At 44.0% G+C, this 26,110-nt stretch overlaps 1 long non-coding RNA gene across 6 annotated transcripts in view; it reads right to left on the bottom strand.

The window, feature by feature from the left end:
• Positions 1-26,110, bottom strand: part of LOC307181307 — a 221,618-nt gene that overhangs the window by 90,556 nt on the left and 104,952 nt on the right. The window contains exon 1 of one of the 6 annotated variants that reach the window (XR_013826394.1): positions 4,178-4,269. The exons of the other annotated variants lie outside the window; for them this stretch is intronic. This is a non-coding gene — a long non-coding RNA (uncharacterized lncRNA). Of the gene's footprint in view, positions 1-4,177; positions 4,270-26,110 lie in introns of those variants that run through there. 6 annotated transcript variants of the gene reach the window in all.

Below are 26,110 nucleotides of genomic sequence, written 5' to 3'. Positions count from 1 at the left end.
AGCTAAAACATGCATGTGGAACCTAGAGTATGATCAACCATGTGATCGGGAGACGTGTTCAAATATGTCTCAGTTTTCCTCCCCTGGGACTCGGGTGCAACATTCCAGACGCTTTACTAACACTCTCCCCACTTGGAGAGTCAGTCCCTTTAACCTCCTGTTTGGCCCAGTTTGCAATTTCTTAGGAAGATGAACAGGAATAGCGAGAACCAATGAGAGGCTAGCTGGAGGTGTCTGGACGGGCAAATTTAACTCTCATTTCCCACCAGGAAGAGGAATTAACCAAAGGCTCAGCATGCCGGTCCGGAACCAGATTAGGGCCTGAAGCCATCCTGCGGTGTTGCGGCCAGGTCACAAGAAAGCGAGTTGAAGAAAGGAGCTCAGGGGCACTGTAATTCACAAACCTGCAGAGTTATAAATGACAGCTATCGTCCAAAAATAGACTGAAGTAAGGCTGCCAAGAGGACTTGAATGCGGGGCAGAATTGCAGGAAACCGATTTCAGGAGGTAGACTGAAATTGCATTGAAAGCATAGGAAAAGAGGCAGAACGTCCACAATGATGCACTTGGCCAAAAAGGGCGTATGCGTTTTTTCCTGAATATATTCAGGAAAAAACGCATACGCCCTTTTTGGCCAACCAAGCAAGCTTGCAAAGGAAATCTGCACTACAATGAAGTCTCACTTCCCCCCGGTCAAAAGGGCCATCTGAAAAAAGTGTAAAATCCAGAAAGGCAGGACAGGCCATGGAGAACTGGGAGCCTTGTTATGCTGATGGGCGGGATGTAAATTGCCAACAGACACTTGGGAGAAGTGTATGGTGTTTCCTGAAACATCTAAAAAACAAAGCAACAGAGCCTAGGGCACTGCCACTTATGGTCCTATAGCTTAGGGAAATTAAAATCAAAAAGACACAGCCACCCCAAAGTTTGGAACGGCTCTGTTTACAAGAACCTCGTTTACAGTACAAGTTCAACATCGCAGAAAGTGAAAAATGGATAAAGAAGTTGTGGTATTTACTTACAAAGCAATATCACTCAGCAATGAAATCTGTGTCATCAGGCCCTTAGCAGCACAATGAGTGGATTCAGGTATGATGATTCTAACTGAAGTAAGTCACACAGAAAAAGAAACATCATAAGATATCAGTAATACACGGAATGTAAACTTGGCTACACAGGAACTGAATTACAGAACAGAACAGGGTCTCAAATTTAGAAAACCAACTTATGCTTGCTTAAGGGTAAAGGTGAGTTGGGGTGCTGCATAAAACCAGAGATTGAAATGAGCACAGATAAAGTTCCTTAAGTCAAATATGGAATAGACAAGAGCTACTCCTTGCTCAACGAAATGGACTCAACACCGCATATTAAACGCCTAAGAATGTACCTGACTAGTAAGTATCTTAAAACCTGTGGATTGCTATGTCTCCAAAAGAGAATCAAGCATGTGTACAGGGGCATAAACGCAGCAGTGATAGGATTGGAGAGGTTCGGTGAGCAAATGAAGACCCTTTGAAGTCATATTGCATGGTACCCATTACACGGGTCTCAACTCTCCAGGTTTAAGGTATGCTTCCTTCAGCTAAAACATGCATGTGGAACCCAAGTATGATCAACCATGTGAACGGGAGACGTGTTCAAATATGTCTCAGTTTTCCTCCCCTGGTACTCGGGTGCAACATTCCAGACGCTTTACTAACACTCTCCCCACTTGGAGAGTCAGCGCCTTTAACCTCCTGTTTGGCCCAGTTTGCAATTTCTGCGGAAGATGAACAGGAATAGCGAGAACCAATGAGAGGCTAGCTGAAGGTGTCTGGACGGGCAAATTTAACTCTCATTTCCCACCAGGAAGAGGAAATAACCAAAGGCTCAGCGTGCCGTACCGGAACCAGATTAGGGCCTGAAGCCATCCTGCGGTGTTGCGGCCAGCTCAAAAGAAAGCGAGTTGAAGAAAGGAGCTCAGGGGCACTGTAATTCACAAACCTGCAGAGTTATAAATGACAGCTATCGTCCAAAAATAGACTGAAGTAAGGCTGCCAAGAGGACTTGAAAGCGGGGCAGAATTGCAGGAAACCGATTTCAGGAGGTAGACTGGAATTGCATTGAAAGCACAGGAAAAGAGGCAGAACGTCCACAATGATGCACTTGGCCAAAAAGGGCGTATGCGTTTTTTCCTGAATATATTCAGGAAAAAACGCATACGCCCTTTTTGGCCAACCAAGCAAGCTTGCAAAGGAAATCTGCACTACAATGAAGTCTCACTTCCCCCCGGTCAAAAGGGCCATCTGAAAAAAGTGTAAAATCCAGAAAGGCAGGACAGGCCATGGAGAACTGGGAGCCTTGTTATGCTGATGGGCGGGATGTAAATTGCCAACAACCACTCGGGAGAAGTGTATGGTGTTTCCTGAAACATCTAAAAAACAAAGCAACAGAACCTAGGGCACTTCCACTTATGGTCCTATAGCTTAGGGAAATTAAAATCAAAAAGACACAGCCACCCCAAAGTTTGGAACGGCTCTGTTTACAAGAACCTCGTTTACAGTACAAGTTCAACATCGCAGAAAGTGAAAAATGGATAAAGAAGTTGTGGTATTTACTTACAAAGCAATATCACTCAGCAATGAAATCTATGTCATCAGGCCCTTAGCATCACAATGAGTGGATTCAGGTATGATGATTCTAACTGAAGTAAGTCACACAGAAAAAGAAACATCATAAGATATCAGTAATACACGGAATGTAAACTTGGCTACACAGGAACTGAATTACAGAACAGAACAGGGTCTCAAATTTAGAAAACCAACTTATGCTTGCTTAAGGGTAAAGGTGAGTTGGGGTGCTGCATAAAACCAGAGATTGAAATGAGCACAGATAAAGTTCCTTAAGCCAAATATGGAATAGACAAGAGCTACTCCTTGCTCAACGAAATGGACTCAACACCGCATATTAAACGCCTAAGAATGTACCTGACTACTAAGTATCTTAAAAGCTATGGATTGCTAAGTCTCCGAAAGAGAATCAAGCATGTGTACAGGGGCATAAATGCAGCAGTGATAGGATTGGAGAGGTTCGGTGAGCAAATGAAGACCCTTTGAAGTCATATTGCATGGTACCCATTCCACGGGTCTTAACTCTCCAGGTTTAAGGTATTCTTCCTTCAGCTAAAACATGCATGTGGAACCCAGAGTATGATCAACCATGTGATCGGGAGACGTGTTCAAATATGTCTCAGTTTTCCTCCCCTGGTAGTCGGGTGCAACAATCCAGACGCTTTACTAACACTCTCCCGACTTGGAGAGTGAGTGTCTTTAACCTCCTGTTTGGCCCAGTTTGCAATTTCTGCGGAAGATGAACAGGAATAGCGAGAACCAATGAGAGGTTAGCTGGAGGTGTCTGGACGGGCAAATTTAACTCTCATTTCCCACCAGGAAGAGGAAATAACCAAAGGATCAGCGTGCCGTACCGGAACCAGATTAGGGCCTGAAGCCATCCTGCGGTGTTGCGGCCAGCTCACAAGAAAGCGAGTTGAAGAAAGGAGCTCAGGGGCACTGTAATTCACAAACCTGCAGAGTTATAAATGACAGCTATCGTCCAAAAATAGACTGAAGTAAGGCTGCCAAGAGGACTTGAAAGCGGGGCAGAATTGCAGGAAACCGATTTCAGGAGGTAGACTGGAATTGCATTGAAAGCATAGGAAAAGAGGCAGAACGTCCACAATGATGCACTTGGCCAAAAAGGGCGTATGCGTTTTTTCCTGAATATATTCAGGAAAAAACGCATACGCCCTTTTTGGCCAACCAAGCAAGCTTGCAAAGGAAATCTGCACTACAATGAAGTCTCACTTCCCCCCGGTCAAAAGGGCCATCTGAAAAAAGTGTAAAATCCAGAAAGGCAGGACAGGCCATGGAGAACTGGGAGCCTTGTTATGCTGATGGGCGGGATGTAAATTGCCAACAACCACTCAGGAGAAGTGTATGGTGTTTCCTGAAACATCTAAAAAACAAAGCAACAGAACCTAGGGCACTTCCACTTATGGTCCTATAGCTTAGGGAAATTAAAATCAAAAAGACACAGCCACCCCAAAGTTTGGAACGCCTCTGTTTACAAGAACCTCGTTTACAGTACAAGTTCAACATCGCAGAAAGTGAAAAATGGATAAAGAAGTTGTGGTATTTACTTACAAAGCAATATCACTCAGCAATGAAATCTGTGTCATCAGGCCCTTAACAGCACAATGAGTGGATTCAGGTATGATGATTCTAACTGAAATAAGTCACACAGAAAAAGAAACATCATAAGATATCAGTAATACACGGAATGTAAACTTGGCTACACAGGAACTGAATTACAGAACAGGACAGGGTCTCAAATTTAGAAAACCAACTTATGCTTGCTTAAGGGGAAAGGTGAGTTGGGGTGCTGCATAAAACCAGAGATTGAAATGAGCACAGATAAAGTTCCTTAAGCCAAATATGGAATAGACAAGAGCTACTCCTTGCTCAACGAAATGGACTCAACACCGCATATTAAACGCCTAAGAATGTACCTGACTAGTAAGTATCTTAAAACCTATGGATTGCTATGTCTCCAAAAGAGAATCAAGCATGTGTACAGGGGCATAAACGCAGCAGTGATAGGATTGGAGAGGTTCGGTGAGCAAATGAAGACCCTTTGAAGTCATATTGCATGGTACCCATTCCACGGGTCTCAACTCTCCAGGTTTAAGGTATTCTTCCTTCAGCTAAAACATGCATGTGGAACCCAAGTATGATCAACCATGTGAACGGGAGACGTGTTCAAATATGTCTCAGTTTTCCTCCCCTGGTACTCGGGTGCAACATTCCAGACCCTTTACTAACACTCTCCCCACTTGGAGAGTCAGCGCCTTTAACCTCCTGTTTGGCCCAGTTTGCAATTTCTGCGGAAGATGAACAGGAATAGCGAGAACCAATGAGAGACTAGCTGGAGGTGTCTGGACGGGCAAATTTAACTCTCATTTCCCACCAGGAAGAGGAAATAACCAAAGGCTCAGCGTGCCGTGCCGGAACCAAATTAGGGCCTGAAGCCATCCTGCGGTGTTGCGGCCAGCTCACAAGAAAGCGAGTTGAAGAAAGGAGCTCAGGGGCACTGTAATTCACAAACCTGCAGAGTTATAAATGACAGCTATCGTCCAAAAATAGACTGAAGTAAGGCTGCCAAGAGGACTTGAAAGCGGGGCAGAATTGCAGGAAACCGATTTCAGGAGGTAGACTGGAATTGCATTGAAAGCATAGGAAAAGAGGCAGAACGTCCACAATGATGCACTTGGCCAAAAAGGGCGTATGCGTTTTTTCCTGAATATATTCAGGAAAAAACGCATACGCCCTTTTTGGCCAACCAAGCAAGCTTGCAAAGGAAATCTGCACTACAATGAAGTCTCACTTCCCCTCGGTCAAAAGGGCCATCTGAAAAAAGTGTAAAATCCAGAAAGGCAGGACAGGCCATGGAGAACTGGGAGCCTTGTTATGCTGATGGGCGGGATGTAAATTGCCAACAGACACTCGGGAGAAGTGTATGGTGTTTCCTGAAACATCTAAAAAACAAAGCAACAGAGCCTAGGGCACTGCCACTTATGGTCCTATAGCTTAGGGAAATTAAAATCAAAAAGACACAGCCTCCCCAAAGTTTGGGACGACTCTGTTTACAAGAACCTCGTTTACAGTACAAGTTCAACATCGTAGAAAGTGAAAAATGGATAAAGAAGTTGTGGTATTTACTTACAAAGCAATATCATTCAGCAATGAAATCTATGTCATCAGGCCCTTAGCATCACAATGAGTGGATTCAGGTATGATGATTCTAACTGAAATAAGTCACACAGAAAAAGAAACATCATAAGATATCAGTAATACACGGAATGTAAACTTGGCTACACAGGAACTGAATTACAGAACAGAACAGGGTCTCAAATTTAGAAAACCAACTTATGCTTGCTTAAGGGTAAAGGTGAGTTGGGGTGCTGCATAAAACCAGAGATTGAAATGAGCACAGATAAAGTTCCTTAAGTCAAATATGGAATAGACAAGAGCTACTCCTTGCTCAACGAAATGGACTCAACACCGCATATTAAACGCCTAAGAATGTACCTGACTAGTAAGTATCGTAAAACCTATAGATTGCTATGTCTCTGAAAGAGAATCAAGCATGTGTACAGGGGCATAAACGCAGCAGTGATAGGATTGGAGAGGTTCGGTGAGCAAATGAAGACCCTTTGAAGTCATATTGCATGGTACCCATTCCACGGGTCTCAACTCTCCAGGTTTAAGGTATTCTTCCTTCAGCTAAAACATGCATGTGGAACCCAAGTATGATCAACCATGTGAACGGGAGACGTGTTCAAATATGTCTCAGTTTTCCTCCCCTGGTACTCGGGTGCAACATTCCAGACGCTTTACTAACACTCTCCCCACTTGGAGAGTCAGCGCCTTTAACCTCCTGTTTGGCCCAGTTTGCAATTTCTGCGGAAGATGAACAGGAATAGCGAGAACCAATGAGAGACTAGCTGGAGGTGTCTGGACGGGCAAATTTAACTCTCATTTCCCACCAGGAAGAGGAAATAACCAAAGGCTCAGCGTGCCGTACCGGAACCAGATTAGGGCCTGAAGCCATCCTGCGGTGTTGCGGCCAGCTCACAAGAAAGCGAGTTGAAGAAAGGAGCTCAGGGGCACTGTAATTCACAAACCTGCAGAGTTATAAATGACAGCTATCGTCCAAAAATAGACTGAAGTAAGGCTGCCAAGAGGACTTGAAAGCGGGGCAGAATTGCAGGAAACCGATTTCAGGAGGTAGACTGGAATTGCATTGAAAGCATAGGAAAAGAGGCAGAACGTCCACAATGATGCACTTGGCCAAAAAGGGCGTATGCGTTTTTTCCTGAATATATTCAGGAAAAAACGCATACGCCCTTTTTGGCCAACCAAGCAAGCTTGCAAAGGAAATCTGCACTACAATGAAGTCTCACTTCCCCCCGGTCAAAAGGGCCATCTGAAAAAAGTGTAAAATCCAGAAAGGCAGGACAGGCCATGGAGAACTGGGAGCCTTGTTATGCTGATGGGCGGGATGTAAATTGCCAACAGACACTCGGGAGAAGTGTATGGTGTTTCCTGAAACATCTAAGAAACAAAGCAACAGAGCCTAGGGCACTTCCACTTATGGTCCTATAGCTTAGGGAAATTAAAATCAAAAAGACACAGCCACCCCAAAGTTTGGGACGCCTCTGTTTACAAGAACCTCGTTTACAGTACAAGTTCAACATCGCAGAAAGTGAAAAATGGATAAAGAACTTGTGGTACTTACGTACAATGCAGTATCACTCAGCAATGAAATCTATGTCATCAGGCCCGTAGCAGCATAATGAGTAGATTCAGGTACGATGATTCTAACTGAAATAAGTCACACAGAAAAAGAAACATCATAAGATATCACTAATACACGGAATGTAAACGTGGCTATACAGGAACTGAATTCCAAAACAGAACAGGTTCTCAAATTTAGAAAACCAACTTATGCTTGCTTAAGGGTAAAGGTGAGTTGGGGTGCTGCATAAAACCAGAGATTGAAATGAGCACAGATAAAGTTCCTTAAGCCAAATATGGAATAGACAAGAGCTACTCCTTGCTCAACGAAATGGACTCAACACCGCATATTAAACGCCTAAGAATGTACCTGACTAGTAAGTATCTTAAAACCTATGGATTGCTATGTCTCCGAAAGAGAATCAAGCATGTGTACAGGGGCATAAACGCAGCAGTGATAGGATTGGAGAGGTTCGGTGAGCAAATGAAGACCCTTTGAAGTCATATTGCATGGTACCCATTCCACGGGTTTCAACTACCCAGGTTTAAGGTATTCTTCCTTCAGCTAAAACATGCATGTGGAACCTAGAGTATGATCAACCATGTGATCGGGAGACGTGTTCAAATATGTCTCAGTTTTCCTCCCCTGGTACTCGGGTGCAACATTCCAGACGCTTTACTAACACTCTCCCCACTTGGAGAATCAGTCCCTTTAAACTCCTGTTTGGCCCAGTTTGCAATTTCTGCGGAAGATGAACAGGAATAGCGAGAACCAATGAGAGGCTAGCTGGAGGTGTCTGGACGGGCAAATTTAACTCTCATTTCCCACCAGGAAGAGGAATTAACCAAAGGCTCAACATGCCCGGCCGGAACCAGATTAGGGCCTGAAGCCATCCTGCGGTGTTGCGGCCAGGTCACAAGAAAGCGAGTTGAAGAAAGGAGCTCAGGGGCACTGTAATTCACAAACCTGCAGAGTTATAAATGACAGCTATCGTCCAAAAATAGACTGAAGTAAGGCTGCCAAGAGGACTTGAAAGCGGGGCAGAATTGTAGGAAACCGATTTCAGGAGGTAGACTGGAATTGCATTGAAAGCATAGGAAAAGAGGCAGAACGTCCACAATGATGCACTTGGCCAAAAAGGGCGTATGAGTTTTTTCCTGAATATATTCAGGAAAAAACGCATACGCCCTTTTTGGCCAACCAAGCAAGCTTGCAAAGGAAATCTGCACTACAATGAAGTCTCACTTCCCCCCGGTCAAAAGGGCCATCTGAAAAAAGTGTAAAATCCAGAAAGGCAACAGGCCATTGAGAACTGGGAGCCTTGTTATGCTGATGGGCGGGATGTAAATTGCCAACAGACACTTGGGAGAAGTGTATGGTGTTTCCTGAAACATCTAAAAAACAAAGCAACAGAGCCTAGGGCACTTCCACTTATGGTCCTATAGCTTAGGGAAATTAAAATCAAAAAGACACAGCCACCCCAAAGTTTGGAACGGCTCTGTTTACAAGAACCTCGTTTACAGTACAAGTTCAACATCGCAGAAAGTGAAAAATGGATAAAGAAGTTGTGGTATTCACTTACAAAGCAATATCACTCAGCAATGAAATCTATGTCATCAGGCCCTTAGCAGCACAATGAGTGGATTCAGGTATGATGATTCTAACTGAAATAAGTCACACAGAAAAAGAAACATCATAAGATATCAGTAATACACGGAATGTAAACTTGGCTACACAGGAACTGAATTACAGAACAGAACAGTGTCTCAAATTTAGAAAAACAACTTATGCTTGCTTAAGGGTAAAGGTGAGTTGGGGTGCTGCATAAAACCAGAGATTGAAATGAGCACAGATAAAGTTCCTTAAGCCAAATATGGAATAGACAAGAGCTACTCCTTGCTCAACGAAATGGACTCAACACCGCATATTAAACGCCTAAGAATGTACCTGACTTGTAAGTATCTTAAAACCTATGGATTGCTATGTCTCCGAAAGAGAATCAAGCATGTGTACAGGGGCATAAACGCAGCAGTGATAGGATTGGAGAGGTTCGGTGAGCAAATGAAGACCCTTTGAAGTCATATTGCATGGTACCCATTCCAAGGGTTTCAACTACCCAGGTTTCAGGTATTCTTCCTTCAGCTAAAACATGCATGTGGAACCTAGAGTATGATCAACCATGTGATCGGGAGACGTGTTCAAATATGTCTCAGTTTTCCTCCCCTGGTACTCGGGTGCAACATTCCAGATGCTTTACTAACACTCTCCCCACTTGGAGAGTCAGTCCCTTTAACCTCCTGTTTGGCCCAGTTTGCAATTTCTGCGGAAGATGAACAGGAATAGCGAGAACCAATGAGAGGCTAGCTGGAGGTGTCTGGACGGGCAAATTTAACTCTCATTTCCCACCAGGAAGAGGAATTAACCAAAGGCTCAGCATGCCGGGCCGGAACCAGATTAGGGCCTGAAGCCATCCTGCGGTGTTGCGGCCAGGTCACAAGAAAGCGAGTTGAAGAAAGGAGCTCAGGGGCACTGTAATTCACAAACCTGCAGAGTTATAAATGACAGCTATCGTCCAAAAATAGACTGAAGTAAGGCTGCCAAGAGGACTTGAAAGCGGGGCAGAATTGCAGGAAACCGATTTCAGGAGGTAGACTGAAATTGCATTGAAAGCATAGGAAAAGAGGCAGAACGTCCACAATGATGCACTTGGCCAAAAAGGGCGTATGCGTTTTTTCCTGAATATATTCAGGAAAAAACGCATACGCCCTTTTTGGCCAACCAAGCAAGCTTGCAAAGGAAATCTGCACTACAATGAAGTCTCACTTCCCCCCGGTCAAAAGGGCCATCTGAAAAAAGTGTAAAATCCAGAAAGGCAACAGGCCATGGAGAACTGGGAGCCTTGTTATGCTGATGGGCGGGATGTAAATTGCCAACAGACACTCGGGAGAAGTGTATGGTGTTTCCTGAAACATCTAAAAAACAAAGCAACAGAGCCTAGGGCACTTCCACTTATGGTCCTATAGCTTAGGGAAATTAAAATCAAAAAGACACAGCCACCCCAAAGTTTGGAACGGCTCTGTTTACAAGAACCTCGTTTACAGTACAAGTTCAACATCGCAGAAAGTGAAAAATGGATAAAGAACTTGTGGTACTTACGTACAATGCAGTATCACTCAGCAATGAAATCTATGTCATCAGGCCCGTAGCAGCATAATGAGTGGATTCAGGTACGATGATTCTAACTGAAATAAGTCACACAGAAAAAGAAACATCATAAGATATCACTAATACACGGAATGTAAACTTGGCTACACAGGAACTGAATTCCAAAACAGAACAGGTTCTCAAATTTAGAAAACCAACTTATGCTTGCTTAAGGGGAAAGGTGAGTTGGGTTGCTGCATAAAACCAGAGATTGAAATGAGCACAGATAAAGTTCCTTAAGCCAAATATGGAATAGACAAGAGCTACTCCTTGCTCAATGAAATGGACTCAACACCGCATATTAAACGCCTAAGAATGTACCTGACTAGTAAGTATCTTAAAACCTATGGATTGCTATGTCTCCGAAAGAGAATCAAGCATGTGTACAGGGGCATAAACGCAGCAGTGATAGGATTGGAGAGGTTCGGTGAGCAAATGAAGACCCTTTGAAGTCATATTGCATGGTACCCATTCCACGGGTTTCAACTACCCAGGTTTTAGGTATTCTTCCTTCAGCTAAAACATGCATGTGGAACCCAGAGTATGATCAACCATGTGATCGGGAGACGTGTTCAAATATGTCTCAGTTTTCGTACCCTGGTACTCGGGTGCAACATTCCAGACGCTTTACTAACACTCTCCTGACTTGGAGAGTCAGTGTCTTTAACCTCCTGTTTGGCCCAGTTTGCAATTTCTGCGGAAGATGAACAGGAATAGCGAGAACCAATGAGAGACTAGCTGGAGGTGTCTGGACGGGCAAATTTAACTCTCATTTCCCACCAGGAAGAGGAATTAACCAAAGGCTCAGCGTGCCGTGCCGGAACCAGATTAGGGCCTGAAGCCATCCTGCGGTGTTGCGGCCAGCTCACAAGAAAGCGAGTTGAAGAAAGGAGCTCAGGGGCACTGTAATTCACAAACCTGCAGAGTTATAAATGACAGCTATCGTCCAAAAATAGACTGAAGTAAGGCTGCCAAGAGGACTTGAAAGCGGGGCAGAATTGCAGGAAACCGATTTCAGGAGGTAGACTGGAATTGCATTGAAAGCATAGGAAAAGAGGCAGAACGTCCACAATGATGCACTTGGCCAAAAAGGGCGTATGCGTTTTTTCCTGAATATATTCAGGAAAAAACGCATACGCCCTTTTTGGCCAACCAAGCAAGCTTGCAAAGGAAATCTGCACTACAATGAAGTCTCACTTCCCCCCGGTCAAAAGGGCCATCTGAAAAAAGTGTAAAATCCAGAAAGGCAGGACAGGCCATGGAGAACTGGGAGCCTTGTTATGCTGATGGGCGGGATGTAAATTGCCAACAACCACTCGGGAGAAGTGTATGGTGTTTCCTGAAACATCTAAAAAACAAAGCAACAGAGCCTAGGGCACTGCCACTCATAGTCCTATAGCTTAGGGAAATTAAAATCAAAAAGACACAGCCACCCCAAAGTTTGGAACGGCTCTGTTTACAAGAACCTCGTTTACAGTACAAGTTCAACATCGCAGAAAGTGAAAAATGGATAAACAACTTGTGGTACTTACGTACAATGCAGTATCACTCAGCAATGAAATCTGTGTCATCAGGCCCTTAGCAGCACAATGAGTGGATTCAGGTATGATGATTCTAACTGAAATAAGTCACACAGAAAAGAAACATCATAAGTTATCACTAATACACGGAATGTAAACTTGGCTACACAGGAACTGAATTCCAAAACAGAACAGGTTCTCAAATTTAGAAAACCAACTTATGCTTGCTTAAGGGGAAAGGTGAGTTGGGTTGCTGCATAAAACCAGAGATTGAAATGAGCACAGATAAAGTTCCTTAAGCTAAATATGGAATAGACAAGAGCTACTCCTTGCTCAACGAAATGGACTCAACACCGCATATTAAACGCCTAAGAATGTACCTGACTAGTAAGTATCTTAAAACCTATGGATTGCTATGTCTCCGAAAGAGAATCAAGCATGTGTACAGGGGCATAAACGCAGCAGTGATAGGATTGGAGAGGTTCGGTGAGCAAATGAAGACCCTTTGAAGTCATATTGCATGGTACCCATTCCACGGGTTTCAACTACCCAGGTTTTAGGTATTCTTCCTTCAGCTAAAACATGCATGTGGAACCCAGAGTATGATCAACCATGTGATCGGGAGACGTGTTCAAATATGTCTCAGTTTTCGTACCCTGGTACTCAGGTGCAACATTCTAGACGCTTTACTAACACTCTCCCGACTTGGAGAGTCAGTGTCTTTAACCTCCTGTTTGGCCCAGTTTGCAATTTCTGCGGAAGATGAACAGGAATAGCGAGAACCAATGAGAGACTAGCTGGAGGTGTCTGGACGGGCAAATTTAACTCTCATTTCCCACCAGGAAGAGGAATTAACCAAAGGCTCAGCGTGCCGTGCCGGAACCAGATTAGGGCCTGAAGCCATCCTGCGGTGTTGCGGCCAGCTCAAAAGAAACCGAGTTGAAGAAAGGAGCTCAGGGGCACTGTAATTCACAAACCTGCAGAGTTATAAATGACAGCTATCGTCCAAAAATAGACTGAAGTAAGGCTGCCAAGAGGACTTGAAAGCGGGGCAGAATTGCAGGAAACCGATTTCAGGAGGTAGACTGGAATTGCATTGAAAGCATAGGAAAAGAGGCAGAACGTCCACAATGATGCACTTGGTCAAAAAGGGCGTATGCGTTTTTTCCTGAATATATTCAGGAAAAAACGCATACGCCCTTTTTGGCCAACCAAGCAAGCTTGCAAAGGAAATCTGCACTACAATGAAGTCTCACTTCCCCCCGGTCAAAAGGGCCATCTGAAAAAAGTGTAAAATCCAGAAAGGCAGGACAGGCCATGGAGAACTGGGAGCCTTGTTATGCTGATGGGCGGGATGTAAATTGCCAACAACCACTCGGGAGAAGTGTATGGTGTTTCCTGAAACATCTAAAAAACAAAGCAACAGAGCCTAGGGCACTTCCACTTATGGTCCTATAGCTTAGGGAAATTAAAATCAAAAAGACACAGCCACCCCAAAGTTTGGAACGGCTCTGTTTACAAGAACCTCGTTTACAGTACAAGTTCAACATCGCAGAAAGTGAAAAATGGATAAAGAACTTGTGGTACTTACGTACAATGCAGTATCACTCAGCAATGAAATCTATGTCATCAGGGCCGTAGCAGCATAATGAGTAGATTCAGGTACGATGATTCTAACTGAAATAAGTCACACAGAAAAGAAACATCATAAGTTATCACTAATACACTGAATGTAAACTTGGCTACACAGGAACTGAATTCCAAAACAGAACAGGTTCTCAAATTTAGAAAACCAACTTATGCTTGCTTAAGGGTAAAGGTGAGTTGGGGTGCTGCATAAAACCAGAGATTGAAATGAGCACAGATAAAGTTCCTTAAGCCAAATATGGAATAGACAAGAGCTACTCCTTGCTCAACGAAATGGACTCAACACCGCATATTAAACGCCTAAGAATGTACCTGACTACTAAGTATCTTAAAACCTATGGATTGCTATGTCTCCGAAAGAGAATCAAGCATGTGTACAGGGGCATAAATGCAGCAGTGATAGGATTGGAGAGGTTCGGTGAGCAAATGAAGACCCTTTGAAGTCATATTGCATGGTACCCATTCCACGGGTTTCAACTACCCAGGTTTTAGGTATTCTTCCTTCAGCTAAAACATGCATGTGGAACCCAGAGTATGATCAACCATGTGATCGGGAGACGTGTTCAAATATGTCTCAGTTTTCGTACCCTGGTACTCGGGTGCAACATTCCAGACGCTTTACTAACACTCTCCCGACTTGGAGGGTCAGTGTCTTTAACCTCCTGATTGGCCCAGTTTGCAATTTCTGCGGAAGATGAACAGGAATAGCGAGAACCAATGAGAGACTAGCTGGAGGTGTCTGGACGGGCAAATTTAACTCTCATTTCCCACCAGGAAGAGGAATTAACCAAAGGCTCAGCATGCCGTGCCGGAACCAGATTAGGGCCTGAAGCCATCCTGCGGTGTTGCGGCCAGCTCACAAGAAAGCGAGTTGAAGAAAGGAGCTCAGGGGCACTGTAATTCACAAACCTGCAGAGTTATAAATGACAGCTATCGTCCAAAAATAGACTGAAGTAAGGCTGCCAAGAGGACTTGAAAGCGGGGCAGAATTGCAGGAAACCGATTTCAGGAGGTAGACTGGAATTGCATTGAAAGCATAGGAAAAGAGGCAGAACGTCCACAATGATGCACTTGGCCAAAAAGGGCGTATGCGTTTTTTCCTGAATATATTCAGGAAAAAACGCATACGCCCTTTTTGGCCAACCAAGCAAGCTTGCAAAGGAAATCTGCACTACAATGAAGTCTCACTTCCCCCCGGTCAAAAGGGCCAACTGAAAATAGTGTAAAATCCAGAAAGGCAGGACAGGCCATGGAGAACTGGGAGCCTTGTTATGCTGATGGGCGGGATGTAAATTGCCAACAACCACTCGGGAGAAGTGTATGGTGTTTCCTGAAACATCTAAAAAACAAAGCAACAGAGCCTAGGGCACTTCCAATTATGGTCCTATAGCTTAGGGAAATTAAAATCAAAAAGACACAGCCACCCCAAAGTTTGGGACGCCTCCGTTTACAAGAACCTTGTTTACCGTACATGTTCAATATCACAGAAAGTGAAAAATAGATAAAGAACTTGTGGTACTTACGTACAATGCAGTATCACTCAGCAATGAAATCTATGTCATCAGGCCCGTAGCAGCATAATGAGTGGATTCAGGTACGATGATTCAAACTGAAATAAGTCACACAGAAAAAGAAACATCATAAGATATCACTAATACACGGAATGTAAACTTAGCTACACAGGAACTGAATTACAGAACAGAACAGGGTCTCAAATTTAGAAAACCAACTTATGCTTGCTTAAGGGTAAAGGTGAGTTGGGGTGCTGCATAAAACCAGAGATTGAAATGAGCACAGATAAAGTTCCTTAAGTCAAATATTGAATAGACAAGAGCTACTCCTTGCTCAATGAAATGGACTCAACACCGCATATTAAACACCTAAGAATGTACCTGACTAGTAAGTATCTTAAAACCTATGGATTGCTATGTCTCCGAAAGAGAATCAAGCATGTGTACAGGGGCATAAACGCAGCAGTGATAGGATTGGAGAGGTTCGGTGAGCAAATGAAGACCCTTTGAAGTCATATTGCATGGTACCCATTCCACGGGTCTTAACTCTCCAGGTTTAAGGTATTCTTCCTTCAGCTAAAACATGCATGTGGAACCCAAGTATGATCAACCATGTGAACGGGAGACGTGTTCAAATATGTCTCAGTTTTCCTCCCCTGGTACTCGGGTGCAACATTCCAGACGCTTTACTAACACTCTCCCCACTTGGAGAGTCAGCGCCTTTAACCTCCTGTTTGGCCCGGTTTGCAATTTCTGCGGAAGATGAACAGGAATAGCGAGAACCAATGAGAGACTAGCTGGAGGTGTCTGGACGGGCAAATTTAACTCTCAATTCCCACCAGGAAGAGGAAATAACCAAAGGCTCAGCGTGCCGTGCCGGAACCAGATTAGGGCCTGAAGCCATCCTGCGGTCTTGCGGCCAGGTCACAAGAAAGCAAGTTGAAGAAAGGAGCTCAGGGGCACTGTAATTCACAAACCTGCAGAGTTATAAATGACAGCTATCGTCCAAAAATAGACTGAAGTAAGGCTGCCAAGAGGACTTGAAAGCGGGGCAGAATTGCAGGAAACCGATTTCAGGAGGTAGACTGGAATTGCATTGAAAGCATAGGAAAAGAGGCAGAACGTCCACAATGATGCACTTGGCCAAAAAGGGCGTATGCGTTTTTTCCTGAATATATTCAGGAAAAAACGCATACGCCCTTTTTGGCCAACCAAGCAAGCTTGCAAAGGAAATCTGCACTACAATGAAGTCTCACTTCCCCCCGGTCAAAAGGGCCATCTGAAAAAAGTGTAAAATCCAGAAAGGCAGGACAGGCCATGGAGAACTGGGAGCCTTGTTATGCTGATGGGCGGGATGTAAATTGCCAACAACCACTCGGGAGAAGTGTATGGTGTTTCCTGAAACATCTAAAAAACAAAGCAACAGAGCCTAGGGCACTGCCACTTATAGTCCTATAGCTTAGGGAAATTAAAATCAAAAAGACACAGCCACCCCAAAGTTTGGGACGCCTCCGTTTACAAGAACCTTGTTTACCGTACATGTTCAATATCACAGAAAGTGAAAAATGGATAAAGAACTTGTGGTACTTACGTACAATGCAGTATCACTCAGCAATGAAATCTATGTCATCAGGCCCGTAGCAGCATAATGAGTGGATTCAGGTACGATGATTCTAACTGAAATAAGTCACACAGAAAAAGAAACATCATAAGATATCACTAATACACGGAATGTAAACTTGGCTACACAGGAACTGAATTACAGAACAGAACAGGGTCTCAAATTTAGAAAACCAACTTATGCTTGCTTAAGGGTAAAGGTGAGTTGGGGTGCTGCATAAAACCAGAGATTGAAATGAGCACAGATAAAGTTCCTTAAGTCAAATATTGAATAGACAAGAGCTACTCCTTGCTCAATGAAATGGACTCAACACCGCATATTAAACACCTAAGAATGTACCTGACTAGTAAGTATCTTAAAACCTATGGATTGCTATGTCTCCGAAAGAGAATCAAGCATGTGTACAGGGGCATAAACGCAGCAGTGATAGGATTGGAGAGGTTCGGTGAGCAAATGAAGACCCTTTGAAGTCATATTGCATGGTACCCATTACACGGGTCTCAACTCTCCAGGTTTAAGGTATTCTTCCTTCAGCTAAAACATGCATGTGGAACCCAGAGTATGATCAACCATGTGAACGGGAGACGTGTTCAAATATGTCTCAGTTTTCCTCCCCTGGTACTCGGGTGCAACATTCCAGACGTTTTACTAACACTCTCCCGACTTGGAGAGTCAGTCCCTTTAACCTCCTGTTTGGCCCAGTTTGCAATTTCTGCGGAAGATGAACAGGAATAGCGAGAACCAATGAGAGGCTAGCTGGAGGTGTCTGGACGGGCAAATTTAACTCTCATTTCCCACCAGGAAGAGGAATTAACCAAAGGCTCAGCATGCCGGGCCGGAACAAAATTAGGGCCTGAAGCCATCCTGCGGTGTTGCGGCCAGGTCACAAGAAAGCGAGTTGAAGAAAGGAGCTCAGGGGCACTGTAATTCACAAACCTGCAGAGTTATAAATGACAGCTATCGTCCAAAAATAGACTGAAGTAAGGCTGCCAAGAGGACTTGAAAGCGGGGCAGAATTGCAGGAAACCGATTTCAGGAGGTAGACTGGAATTGCATTGAAAGCATAGGAAAAGAGGCAGAACGTCCACAATGATGCACTTGGCCAAAAAGAGCGTATGCGTTTTTTCCTGAATATATTCAGGAAAAAACGCATACGCCCTTTTTGGCCAACCAAGCAAGCTTGCAAAGGAAATCTGCACTACAGTGAAGTCTCACTTCCCCCCGGTCAAAACGGCCATCTGAAAAAAGTGTAAAATCCAGAAAGTCAGGACAGGCCATGGAGAACTGGGAGCCTTGTTATGCTGATGGGCGGGATGTAAATTGCCAACAACCACTCGGGAGAAGTGTATGGTGTTTCCTGAAACATCTAAAAAACAAAGCAACAGAGCCTAGGGCACTTCCACATATGGTCCTATAGCTTAGGGAAATTAAAATCAAAAAGACACAGCCACCCCAAAGTTTGGGACGCCTCTGTTTACAAGAACCTCGTTTACAGTACAAGTTCAACATCGCAGAAAGTGAAAAATGGATAAAGAAGTTGTGGTATTTACTTACAAAGCAATATCACTCAGCAATGAAATCTGTGTCATCAGGCCCTTAGCAGCACAATGAGTGGATTCAGGTATGATGATTCTAACTGAAATAAGTCACACAGAAAAAGAAACATCATAAGATATCAGTAATACACGGAATGTAAACTTGGCTACACAGGAACTGAATTACAGAACAGAACAGGGTCTCAAATTTAGAAAACCAACTTATGCTTGCTTAAGGGGAAAGGTGAGTTGGGGTGCTGCATAAAACCAGAGATTGAAATGAGCACAGATAAAGTTCCTTAAGCCAAATATGGAATAGACAAGAGCTACTCCTTGCTCAACGAAATGGACTAAACACCGCATATTAAACGCCTAAGAATGTACCTGACTAGTAAGTATCTTAAAACCTATGGATTGCTATGTCTCCGAAAGAGAATCAAGCATGTGTACAGGGGCATAAACGCAGCAGTGATAGGATTGGAGAGGTTCGGTGAGCAAATGAAGACCCTTTGAAGTCATATTGCATGGTACCCATTCCACGGGTTTCAACTACCCAGGTTTTAGGTATTCTTCCTTCAGGTAAAACATGCATGTGGAACCCAGAGTATGATCAACCATGTGATCGGGAGACGTGTTCAAATATGTCTCAGTTTTCGTACCCTGGTACTCGGGTGCAACATTCCAGACGCTTTACTAACACTCTCCTGACTTGGAGAGTCAGTGTCTTTAACCTCCTGTTTGGCCCAGTTTGCAATTTCTGCGGAAGATGAACAGGAATAGCGAGAACCAATGAGAGACTAGCTGGAGGTGTCTGGACGGGCAAATTTAACTCTCATTTCCCACCAGGAAGAGGAATTAACCAAAGGCTCAGCGTGCCGTGCCGGAACCAGATTAGGGCCTGAAGCCATCCTGCGGTGTTGCGGCCAGCTCAAAAGAAGGCGAGTTGAAGAAAGGAGCTCAGGGGCACTGTAATTCACAAACCTGCAGAGTTATAAATGACAGCTATCGTCCAAAAATAGACTGAAGTAAGGCTGCCAAGAGGACTTGAAAGCGGGGCAGAATTGCAGGAAACCGATTTCAGGAGGTAGACTGGAATTGCATTGAAAGCATAGGAAAAGAGGCAGAACGTCCACAATGATGCACTTGGCCAAAAAGGGTGTATGCGTTTTTTCCTGAATATATTCAGGAAAAAACGCATACGCCCTTTTTGGCCAACCAAGCAAGCTTGCAAAGGAAATCTGCACTACAATGAAGTCTCACTTCCCCCCGGTCAAAAGGGCCATCTGAAAAAAGTGTAAAATCCAGAAAGGCAACAGGCCATGGAGAACTGGGAGCCTTGTTATGCTGATGGGCGGGATGTAAATTGCCAACAGACACTCAGGAGAAGTGTATGGTGTTTCCTGAAACATCTAAAAAACAAAGCAACAGAGCCTAGGGCACTTCCACTTATGGTCCTATAGCTTAGGGAAATTAAAATCAAAAAGACACAGCCACCCCAAAGTTTGGAACGGCTCTGTTTACAAGAACCTCGTTTACAGTACAAGTTCAACATCGCAGAAAGTGAAAAATGGATAAACAACTTGTGGTACTTACGTACAATGCAGTATCACTCAGCAATGAAATCTGTGTCATCAGGCCCTTAGCAGCACAATGAGTGGATTCAGGTATGATGATTCTAACTGAAATAAGTCACACAGAAAAAGAAACATCATAAGATATCAGTAATACACGGAATGTAAACTTGGCTACACAGGAATTGAATTCCAAAACAGAACAGGGTCTCAAATTTAGAAAAGCAACTTATGCTTGCTTAAGGGGAAAGGTGAGTTCGGGTGCTGCATAAAACCAGAGATTGAAATGAGCACAGATAAATTTCCTTAAGCCAAATATGGAATAGACAAGAGCTACTCCTTGCTCAACGAAATGGACTCAACACCCCATATTAAACGCCTAAGAATGTACCTGACTAGTAAGTATCTTAAAACCTATGGATTGCTATGTCTCCAAAAGAGAATCAAGCATGTGTACAGGGGCATAAACGCAGCAGTGATAGGATTGGAGAGGTTCGGTGAGCAAATGAAGACCCTTTGAAGTCATATTGCATGGGACCCATTCCACGGGTCTCAACTCTGCAGGTTTAAAGTATTCTTCCTTCACCTAAAACATGCAGGTGGAACCCAGAGTATGATCAACCGTGTGAACGGGAGACGTGTTCAAATATGTCTCAGTTTTCCTCCCCTGGTACTCGGGTGCAACATTCCAGACGCCTTACTAACACTCTCCCCACTTGGAGAGTCAGCGCCTTTAACCTCCTGTTTGGCCCAGTTTGCAATTTCTGCGGAAGATGAACAGGAATAGCGAGAACCAATGAGAGACTAGCTGGAGGTGTCTGGACGGGCAAATTTAACTCTCATTTCCCACCAGGATGAGGAAATAACCAAAGGCTCAGCGTGCCATGCCGGAACCATATTAGGGCCTGAAGCCATCCTGCGGTGTTGCGGCCAGCTCACAAGAAAGCGAGTTGAAGAAAGGAGCTCAGGGGCACTGTAATTCACAAACCTGCAGAGTTATAAATGACAGCTATCGTCCAAAAATAGACTGAAGTAAGGCTGCCAAGAGGACTTGAAAGCGGGGCAGAATTGCAGGAAACCGATTTCAGGAGGTAGACTGGAATTGCATTGAAAGCATAGGAAAAGAGGCATAACGTCCACAATGATGCACTTGGCCAAAAAGGGCGTATGCGTTTTTTCCTGAATATATTCAGGAAAAAACGCATACGCCCTTTTTGGCCAACCAAGCAAGCTTGCAAAGGAAATCTGCACTACAATTAAGTCTCACTTCCCCCCGGTCAAAAGGGCCATCTGAAAAAAGTGTAAAATCCAGAAAGGCAGGACAGGCCATGGAGAACTGGGAGCCTTGTTATGCTGATGGGCGGGATGTAAATTGCCAACAACCACTCGGGAGAAGTGTATGGTGTTTCCTGAAACATCTAAAAAACAAAGCAACAGAGCCTAGGGCACTTCCAATTATGGTCCTATAGCTTAGGGAAATTAAAATCAAAAAGACACAGCCACCCCAAAGTTTGGGACGCCTCCGTTTACAAGAACCTTGTTTACCGTACATGTTCAATATCACAGAAAGTGAAAAATGGATAAAGAACTTGTGGTACTTACGTACAATGCAGTATCACTCAGCAATGAAATCTATGTCATCAGGCCCGTAGCAGCATAATGAGTGGATTCAGGTACGATGATTCTAACTGAAATAAGTCACACAGAAAAAGAAACATCATAAGATATCACTAATACACGGAATGTAAACTTGGCTACACAGGAACTGAATTACAGAACAGAACAGGGTCTCAAATTTAGAAAACCAACTTATGCTTGCTTAAGTGTAAAGGTGAGTTGGGGTGCTGCATAAAACCAGAGATTGAAATGAGCACAGATAAAGTTCCTTAAGTCAAATATTGAATAGACAAGAGCTACTCCTTGCTCAATGAAATGGACTCAACACCGCATATTAAACACCTAAGAATGTACCTGACTAGTAAGTATCTTAAAACCTATGGATTGCTATGTCTCCGAAAGAGAATCAAGCATGTGTACAGGGGCATAAACGCAGCAGTGATAGGATTGGAGAGGTTCGGTGAGCAAATGAAGACGCTTTGAAGTCATATTGCATGGTACCCATTACACGGGTCTCAACTCTCCAGGTTTAAGGTATTCTTCCTTCAGCTAAAACATGCATGTGGAACCCAGAGTATGATCAACCATGTGAACGGGAGACGTGTTCAAATATGTCTCAGTTTTCCTCCCCTGGTACTCGGGTGCAACATTCCAGACGTTTTACTAACACTCTCCCGAATTGGAGAGTCAGTCCCTTTAACCTCCTGTTTGGCCCAGTTTGCAATTTCTGCGGAAGATGAACAGGAATAGCGAGAACCAATGAGAGACTAGCTGGAGGTGTCTGGACGGGCAAATTTAACTCTCATTTCCCACCAGGAAGAGGAATTAACCAAAGGCTCAGCGTGCCGTGCCGGAACCAGATTAGGGCCTGAAGCCATCCTGCGGTGTTGCGGCCAGCTCAAAAGAAGACGAGTTGAAGAAAGGAGCTCAGGGGCACTGTAATTCACAAACCTGCAGAGTTATAAATGACAGCTATCGTCCAAAAATAGACTGAAGTAAGGCTGCCAAGAGGACTTGAAAGCGGGGCAGAATTGCAGGAAACCGATTTCAGGAGGTAGACTGGAATTGCATTGAAAGCATAGGAAAAGAGGCAGAACGTCCACAATGATGCACTTGGCCAAAAAGGGTGTATGCGTTTTTTCCTGAATATATTCAGGAAAAAACGCATACGCCCTTTTTGGCCAACCAAGCAAGCTTGCAAAGGAAATCTGCACTACAATGAAGTCTCACTTCCCCCCGGTCAAAAGGGCCATCTGAAAAAAGTGTAAAATCCAGAAAGGCAACAGGCCATGGAGAACTGGGAGCCTTGTTATGCTGATGGGCGGGATGTAAATTGCCAACAGACACTCAGGAGAAGTGTATGGTGTTTCCTGAAACATCTAAAAAACAAAGCAACAGAGCCTAGGGCACTTCCACTTATGGTCCTATAGCTTAGGGAAATTAAAATCAAAAAGACACAGCCACCCCAAAGTTTGGAACGGCTCTGTTTACAAGAACCTCGTTTACAGTACAAGTTCAACATCGCAGAAAGTGAAAAATGGATAAACAACTTGTGGTACTTACGTACAATGCAGTATCACTCAGCAATGAAATCTGTGTCATCAGGCCCTTAGCAGCACAATGAGTGGATTCAGGTATGATGATTCTAACTGAAATAAGTCACACAGAAAAAGAAACATCATAAGATATCAGTAATACACGGAATGTAAACTTGGCTACACAGGAATTGAATTCCAAAACAGAACAGGGTCTCAAATTTAGAAAAGCAACTTATGCTTGCTTAAGGGGAAAGGTGAGTTCGGGTGCTGCATAAAACCAGAGATTGAAATGAGCACAGATAAATTTCCTTAAGCCAAATATGGAATAGACAAGAGCTACTCCTTGCTCAACGAAATGGACTCAACACCCCATATTAAACGCCTAAGAATGTACCTGACTAGTAAGTATCTTAAAACCTATGGATTGCTATGTCTCCAAAAGAGAATCAAGCATGTGTACAGGGGCATAAACGCAGCAGTGATAGGATTGGAGAGGTTCGGTGAGCAAATGAAGACCCTTTGAAGTCATATTGCATGGGACCCATTCCACGGGTCTCAACTCTGCAGGTTTAAAGTATTCTTCCTTCACCTAAAACATGCAGGTGGAACCCAGAGTATGATCAACCGTGTGAACGGGAGACGTGTTCAAATATGTCTCAGTTTTCCTCCCCTGGTACTCGGGTGCAACATTCCAGACGCCTTACTAACACTCTCCCCACTTGGAGAGTCAGCGCCTTTAACCTCCTGTTTGGCCCAGTTTGCAATTTCTGCGGAAGATGAACAGGAATAGCGAGAACCAATGAGAGACTAGCTGGAGGTGTCTGGACGGGCAAATTTAACTCTCATTTCCCACCAGGATGAGGAAAAAACCAAAGGCTCAGCGTGCCATGCCGGAACCATATTAGGGCCTGAAGCCATCCTGCGGTGTTGCGGCCAGCTCACAAGAAAGCGAGTTGAAGAAAGGAGCTCAGGGGCACTGTAATTCACAAACCTGCAGAGTTATAAATGACAGCTATCGTCCAAAAATAGACTGAAGTAAGGCTGCCAAGAGGACTTGAAAGCGGGGCAGAATTGCAGGAAACCGATTTCAGGAGGTAGACTGGAATTGCATTGAAAGCATAGGAAAAGAGGCATAACGTCCACAATGATGCACTTGGCCAAAAAGGGCGTATGCGTTTTTTCCTGAATATATTCAGGAAAAAACGCATACGCCCTTTTTGGCCAACCAAGCAAGCTTGCAAAGGAAATCTGCACTACAATTAAGTCTCACTTCCCCCCGGTCAAAAGGGCCATCTGAAAAAAGTGTAAAATCCAGAAAGGCAGGACAGGCCATGGAGAACTGGGAGCCTTGTTATGCTGATGGGCGGGATGTAAATTGCCAACAACCACTCGGGAGAAGTGTATGGTGTTTCCTGAAACATCTAAAAAACAAAGCAACAGAGCCTAGGGCACTTCCAATTATGGTCCTATAGCTTAGGGAAATTAAAATCAAAAAGACACAGCCACCCCAAAGTTTGGGACGCCTCCGTTTACAAGAACCTTGTTTACCGTACATGTTCAATATCACAGAAAGTGAAAAATGGATAAAGAACTTGTGGTACTTACGTACAATGCAGTATCACTCAGCAATGAAATCTATGTCATCAGGCCCGTAGCAGCATAATGAGTGGATTCAGGTACGATGATTCTAACTGAAATAAGTCACACAGAAAAAGAAACATCATAAGATATCACTAATACACGGAATGTAAACTTGGCTACACAGGAACTGAATTACAGAACAGAACAGGGTCTCAAATTTAGAAAACCAACTTATGCTTGCTTAAGTGTAAAGGTGAGTTGGGGTGCTGCATAAAACCAGAGATTGAAATGAGCACAGATAAAGTTCCTTAAGTCAAATATTGAATAGACAAGAGCTACTCCTTGCTCAATGAAATGGACTCAACACCGCATATTAAACACCTAAGAATGTACCTGACTAGTAAGTATCTTAAAACCTATGGATTGCTATGTCTCCGAAAGAGAATCAAGCATGTGTACAGGGGCATAAACGCAGCAGTGATAGGATTGGAGAGGTTCGGTGAGCAAATGAAGACGCTTTGAAGTCATATTGCATGGTACCCATTACACGGGTCTCAACTCTCCAGGTTTAAGGTATTCTTCCTTCAGCTAAAACATGCATGTGGAACCCAGAGTATGATCAACCATGTGAACGGGAGACGTGTTCAAATATGTCTCAGTTTTCCTCCCCTGGTACTCGGGTGCAACATTCCAGACGTTTTACTAACACTCTCCCGAATTGGAGAGTCAGTCCCTTTAACCTCCTGTTTGGCCCAGTTTGCAATTTCTGCGGAAGATGAACAGGAATAGCGAGAACCAATGAGAGGCTAGCTGGAGGTGTCTGGACGGGCAAATTTAACTCTCATTTCCCACCAGGAAGAGGAATTAACCAAAGGCTCAGCATGCCGGGCCGGAACAAAATTAGGGCCTGAAGCCATCCTGCGGTGTTGCGGCCAGCTCACAAGAAAGCGAGTTGAAGAAAGGAGCTCAGAGGCACTGTAATTCACAAACCTGCAGAGTTATAAATGACAGCTATCGTCCAAAAATAGACTGAAGTAAGGCTGCCAAGAGGACTTGAAAGCGGGGCAGAATTGCAGGAAACCGATTTCAGGAGGTAGACTGGAATTGCATTGAAAGCATAGGAAAAGAGGCAGAACGTCCACAATGATGCACTTGGCCAAAAAGGGCGTATGCGTTTTTTCCTGAATATATTCAGGAAAAAACGCATACGCCCTTTTTGGCCAACCAAGCAAGCTTGCAAAGGAAATCTGCACTACAATGAAGTCTCACTTCCCCCCGGTCAAAACGGCCATCTGAAAAAAGTGTAAAATCCAGAAAGGCAGGACAGGCCATGGAGAACTGGGAGCCTTGTTATGCTGATGGGCGGGATGTAAATTGCCAACAACCACTCCGGAGAAGTGTATGGTGTTTCCTGAAACATCTAAAAAACA

The sequence above is a fragment of the Stenella coeruleoalba genome, assembly GCF_951394435.1.
Source record: "Stenella coeruleoalba genome assembly, contig: scaffold_146, whole genome shotgun sequence".
In the NCBI taxonomy this organism is placed as follows: domain Eukaryota; kingdom Metazoa; phylum Chordata; class Mammalia; order Artiodactyla; family Delphinidae; genus Stenella; species Stenella coeruleoalba.
Note: the sequence above shows the minus strand (reverse complement) of the source record. Positions and strands in the feature narration are given on the sequence as shown.